This window comes from Triticum dicoccoides, chromosome 6B (genome assembly GCF_002162155.2).
Source record: "Triticum dicoccoides isolate Atlit2015 ecotype Zavitan chromosome 6B, WEW_v2.0, whole genome shotgun sequence".
In the NCBI taxonomy this organism is placed as follows: Eukaryota; Viridiplantae; Streptophyta; class Magnoliopsida; order Poales; family Poaceae; genus Triticum; species Triticum dicoccoides.
Window position 1 is genome coordinate 390,376,502 of NC_041391.1, and position 6,936 is coordinate 390,383,437.

The following is a 6,936-nucleotide window of genomic DNA, read 5'->3' on the forward strand; positions in this document are numbered from 1 at the left end:
AGGCGCAGGGCGCGGGGCGGCGCCCGCGGCGGCGGCTGGCGGCGAGGCGCGAGGTGGCGACGCCGGGACCCAGCGGCGGGCGGCAGCGGGCGGCACGCGGGCCGGGAGGGCCCCGGACGGGCTCGCGGGCCCGCGGGTGGAGATGGCGGCGGGGGCAACGTGGCAAGCCACGATTTCCTGCGGGTGCGGGCGGACATGTCCGGGCGACGGGTGGACGTGTCCGTCGGCGGGAGGAGGAAGAAGGCTAGGGTTTCATCCGCGAAAATTTCGGGGGAGGCACATATTTATAGGTAGAGGGAGCTAGGAGAGTCCAAATGAGGTGCGGTTTTCGCCCAAACGATCGTGATCGAACGCCCGAGAGCATGGAGGGGGTTTGGATGAGTTATTGGGCCACTTTGGAGGGGTGTTGGGCTGCACACAAAAGAGGGCTTTACGGTTCCCCGGTTAACCGTTGGAGTATCAAACGGACTCCAAATGGCACGAAACTTGACAGGCGGTCTACCGGTGGTGTACCAAGGCCGCTTGGCAAACCTCGGGCCATTCCGAGAATGTTCAACACCCGCACACGAAAAGAGGAAAAAGGGGGCGCCGGGGAACATAGGCGTGTCGGATCGCAAAACGGACAACGGGGAAAAAGCTTGGATGCAAGAGACGAACACGTATGCAAAATGAGATGCACATGATGACATGGAAAAATGCAACACGGAAGAAAAAGACCTAGTAATGATTGCGAATAACTGGGTGACACCTGGCGCATCGAATCCGGGGCGTTACAGTGTGTCCCCACTTCAAGGAGTTAAGCTATTTGGAGCCAAAGGAAAGCTACCACCATGATTTGTGGGACCATACAGAGTTTTGGAACGTATGGGAGAAGTTGCCTACAAGTTGGAATTACCCAAAGGTTTGTCAGGAGTTCACGATGTGTTTCATGTTTCCAAGTGGAAGAAGTGCCATGCAGAGATGTCTGAGATTTCTCTGAGAGATACAGTGCCACTAGAAGCAATTCAGTTGGATTGTGATATGACATATGAGGAGAAACCCGTTAAGATTCTTGAGTTTTCCAGTCGAGTTACTCACAACAGAGTCATCAAGTTTTGCAAAGTTCAGTGAGCCACCATACCGAGGAGGAAGCAACCTAGGAGCACGAAGAAGACCTCGCAAGGACCACCCACACTTTTTTGCTAACCAACCTGAATCTCGAGGGCGAGATTCATCTCAAGGAGGGTAGGTTTGTAACATCCCAATTTTCAATTTGGATGGTATTCATAGATCATTCATATGCATCCATGATTTATGCATTTCTGTTACTTTGTTTTAGTTGCATTTTGATCCAAGAGGCCTTAAGCAACTCATGGACCAATTTGAGAGGGTTGGGGGTTTCACAAAAATCCAATTTCAACTTATCAAAATTTGGTAATTGGATCAAATTGTTTTTCAAAATTATTTTCCAATTATTTTATAATAAAGAGAGAAGATAAAATGACATCTTTAAATTCAGCAAAGAAATGTTGGAAATTGAATTTTGAATTTTTGGAGAGTTTATTTAATTTTATTCGCTAGTTTATTTATTAGTTAGCAGAGTAATTAGTACTGTAATGTTTGTTTTTAGTTTAGGCATTTAGGCCGAGAAAACATGTTCACTAGGTCAATAATACGGCCATATAGCTACGTGATTTTTTCTGGTATTTTTTTATGATTTTATTTATATTTATTTTAGTGTGTTCTTTTTGTCTCTGAAAAATTGTTTTAAAAAAAGTTCCCACCGAACTGGGTCGGCCCAGCACCCGCCGGGCCGCGGCCCGGCTCCTCCCCCGCCACGACCCCGCCGCCGCCAGAGTCCACCCGGACTCCGAGTCCGCCGCCGCCTCTCTGCCCCCTCCCGCAAGCCGCCTCACCCCACTCCCCTCCTTAAATACCAGGGAAACCGCCCCCCTCCTCGCACCTCAAGCCGACGCCGTCGCCGCACTTTTTGCCGCCGTCGCCCGCAGCCGCCCATGCTGCCGCAAGCCACTGTCATCGTCATCGCAAGCCCCGCGTCCGACCACCGTCGCCGTCGCCGAAGCCTCCACCGTCGCCCTCTCCCGAAGTAGCCACTGTCGTCGGAGTTCGTCGTCGACGCCGTCGAAACCGCCGTAGACCGGTAAAAACTGATCCGATCTGTTTTTTTTGGTTTTTCCTTTTAATTCGGTTTATTAGTTTAGTTAATTTATTTAGCGAACGTTCATTCGTTTAGTTTTTTTTTACGAACGAATTCCTTAGATTAGGCTCTGTAATGAATGTTCGTTCTGTAGATTTTTCTTTTTATTTTAGTTCTCGGCCAGGGGCCCATCCGCGAATATTTTCTTCGTAGATTAGCCCCTGATCTTTAAACCCTCGTAATTTTTTGCTCGTTTGTCCAAATTCGGCGAAACCAATGCCAAAATCTTCAAAGCAATCCCATATATCTGGTAAACTAACTTGAACATTTCTTTGATAATTTAAAATTTGAGTTTAGTTCAGATTTGAATTTGATCTTGTTTTGTTCGTATCTTGAGTTTCGTAGCTCCGTTTGAGTTGATTCTTTTTGCAAATCATAGCTAATCACTTGTACCTTTTGTTAAGATCTAATCCACATAAATATAATGATGTTAAAGTATGTTTTCTGTTTAGATTAGTTACTTGCTTTTTTTTTGAGTTCTTTGGATCTTTTCTTTGATTTCTCTATGCATCGTTTGCTTGAGTGCTTATGTATGCTATTGTTTGTCTACGCTAGATTTTATGGAGTGCGGAGCTTGTTACTATGAATCTCTAGAGTATTCTGATCGTCTGCAAGGCAAGTTACACTTTGATCATACTTTTCTATACCCAGTTTTTACTATGCGAGAAGAGCAGATCAAATACTACTAGAGATCCAAAGCTGATTTCGTCTTGATGGGTGATAGTATACAAGATACTTCCAATTGGTTGCCAATAGGAAGAATAGGAAAAAAATGTATTTACAGTTGATGTCTGCTAGAACTACGTCGGTATTTCCCCAAAGAGGAAGGGATCATGCAGTATAGCGACGGTGGGTATTTCCATCGGTGATGAGACCAAGGTTATCGAACCAGTAGGATAGCCTCCTCACACCACGTAAACAGCACCTGCACACAATTAACAAATACTCGCATCCAGACGTGTTAAAGGGGTTGTCAATCCCTTTTGGGTACGGCGCCTCAAGATAGGCAAATAACGTGAGGTAAAAGTGGTAGATAGGATAAATAGATCACAGAACAAATAAATTGCAGCAAGGTATTTTTATATTTTTGGTTTAATAGATCTGAAAATAAATGCAAGGGAAAATTGATCGCAAAGGCAATTATGATGAAAAGAGAATAGTGGCTTCTCTCGAGAAAAATAGCAAACAGTGGGAAAAAAATTATTGTTGGGCAATTGATAGAACTTCAAATAATCATGACGATATCTAGGCAATCATTATTATATAGGCATCACATCCAAGATTAGTAGACCGACTCCTACCTGCATCGACTACTATTACTCCACACATTGACCGCTATCCAGCATGCATCTAGTGTATTAAGTTCATGAAAAAATGGGGTAATGCAATAAGAATGATGACATGATGTAGACAAGATCCATTTATCTATTTGCTTAGATATAGATCCCATCTTGTTATCCTTAGTAGCAACGATACATACATGTCAGTTCCCCTTCTGTCACTGGGATCAAGCACCGTAAGATCGAACCCACTACAAAGCACCTCTTCCCATTGCAAGATAAATAGATCAAGTTGTCCAAACAAAACCCAAATATTGGAGAAGAAATACTAGTCTATAAGCAATCATGCATATAAGAGACCAAAGAAGACTCGACTAACTTTCATGAATAAAAACATAGATCTGATCATAAAGTCAAAGTTCATCGGATCCCAACAAACACACTGCAAAAAGGCTTACATCATATGGATCGCCAAGAGACCATTGTATTGATAATCAAGAGAGAGAGGAAGCCATCTAGCGACTAACTATGGACCCGTAGGTCTACAAAGAACTACTCACGCATCATCGGAGAGGCACCAATGGAAGAGGTGAACCCCTCCGCGATGGTGTCTATATTGAATCCGGTGGTTCTGGACTCTGGGCGGCTGGAATTGATTTTCGTCGACTCCCCTAGGGTTTCTGGAATATTGGGGTATTTATAGAGCAAAGAGGCGGTTCAAGGGGCACCCGAGGTGGACACAACCCACCTGGGCGCGCCTGGGGTGGGTGCCGCCCTCCACGAGGCACCCCCGCTTCCTTGGCCCACTGGATATCTTCTAGCCCAAAAAAGTCCTCAAAAAGTTACGCTGTGTATGGACTCCATTTGATATTTATTTCCTACGATGTAAAAAACATGCAGTAAACAACAACTGGCACTGGGCACAATGTCAGTAGGTTAGTACCAAAAAAGGATATAAAATGATTGTAAAACATCCGAGAATGATAATATAACAGCATGGAACAGTCAAAAATTATAGATATGTTGGAGACGTATCAGCATCCCAAAGCTTAATTCTTACTCGTCCTCGAGTAGGTAAATGATAAAAACAGAATTTTTGATGTGGAATGCTGCCTAACATGTTCATCACATTTCTTTTCTTTATAGCATGGACATATGGACTTTTATATGATTCAAAGCAATAGTCTAGTTTTGACATGAAGGCTTTAATACTCAAGCACAACAAGAAACCATTTCTTTCAAAATATCAATACTAAAGCAACTTATCCCTATCCCATCATGCTCAATCATTGATCCATTCATGAAACACACTCGAATATTAGTTACACCCAATGCTCACATACGATCATACTGCCCCTTAGTTGCTACTTTATAAGAGAAGATGGAGACTCAAATTCAACATAAAAATTGCATAAGTAAAAGACCCTTGGCGGAGGGAAGTAGGGATTTGTAGAGGTACTAGAGCTCAAAGCTTAAATTGAGAGATAAAAATATTTTTGAGAGGCATACTTTTCCCACCAACGAAAACGACTTAGAGATCTCAACACCTTACATGCTAGATACATAATAGGCGGTTCCCAAACAGAAAATAAAGTTTATTCCTTTTTCCAGCATTACTTTCTCTTTCCATGGGTAGTTGATCACGATTGCCCTCCATACCAACACTTTCCAAGGAATTTATTATTTGACAACATAAAGTAAATTCATTTTTCATTTTGGGATTGGGCATCTCTAATACCTTGGTCGTACTCTCGTGCAATGACAAGTGAATAAACACTCATCGTGAGAATAACACATCTAGCATGGAAAATATTGGTCACCCTTCACCGCCTCGCAAGCGGTAGAGCACACAAAAGAGAAATTTATTTTGAAAATTAGAGATGGCACATGCAAATGTGCTTAATAGAACAGAATAGAAATACCGCATATAGTTAGGTATAGTGGACTCATATGGCAAAACTTGTTTAAGGGGTTTTGGATGCAGAAGTCGTGATCATACTTAGTGCAAAATGAAGGCTAGCAAAGAGATTGAGAAGTGACCAACCAAAAAGCAAAAAATCTCGCACCCAAGCATTAAGCATAAGTAAAACCGAATAATGCACCATAAGTAGGATATAAATTTCATTGCATAACTATTGACTTTCGTGCTTGCATAGGGAATCACAAACCTTAACATCAATATTCTTAGTAAAGCACAATTACTCATCAACATAACTCACATATCATATCATCATATCTCAAAACCATACTAAGAATCAAGTTTATTTTGTCCAATGATCCTCATTAAAGTTTTTATTATATCCTCCATGGATATCTATCACTTCGAGACTATTTTCATATGTTTCTTTGGATAAGCTCAAACAAATATAAATGAAGATCATGAGCATAATGTTTTCTTTCTCTAAAATAATCTAAGTGAAGCAAGAGAGAATTTCTTAAAAAATTTACTAACTCCCAAATAAATCTAAGTGAAGCATGAGATCATTTCTTCAAAAATAACAAAGCACATTGTGCTCAAAAAGATATAAGTGAAGCACTAGAGCAAATCCATGGCTCCAAAAATTGAAGCATAGGAGCAAGCATAGCATAATTATTGGCTCTCTGAAAAAGGTGTGTCCAGAAAGGATTCAACACTTAAGACAAAAAGAAAAAAAAGCAAAGACTCATATCATACAAACACTACAAGCAAAACTCATAGTATATGTGACGAATAAAAATATAGTTTCAAGTAAAATACCGATGGTTGTTAGAAGGAAGCGGGGATGCCACTCGGGGGCATCCCCAAGCTTAGTTGCTTGCTACTTCTTTGAATATTATCTTGGGGTGCCTCGGGCATCCCCAAGATTAGCCTTTTGCTAATCCTTATTCCTTCGTCCATCGTAAGATAACCCAAAACATGAAAACTTCAATCACACAAAACTCAAACAAAACCTTCGTGAGATCCGTTAGTGCAAGAAAGCAAACCACTACTATAAGTAATGTATAAAACCTATTCTTATTTTGTTTTTGCATTATATCTACTGTACTCCAACTTTTCTATGGCAAAAACTCATCAAAGAAAACCACAGAATCATCAAAACAAGCACACAACGCAAAGAAAACAGAATCTGTCAAAAACAGAACAATCTGTAGCAATCTCAATATTTAGAATACTTCTGTAACTCAAAAATTCTGAAATAAATTGGTGGACGTGAGGAATTTGTCTATTAATACTCTTCTAGAATAATCAGCTCAAAAGCACTATTATGTAAAAAATAACAAATAATCTCGTGAGAGCAAAAGTTTCTGTTTTTCAGCCAGATCAAATCAACTTTCACCAAAATATTCCCAAAGGCCTTGCTTGGCATAAACACTAATTAAAACACAAAAAACACAATAATAAAAGTACCATAATTGTGCTAACACACAATAACAGAAAACAAAAAGCAAAAATAAATTTTATTCATTGGGTTGCCTCCC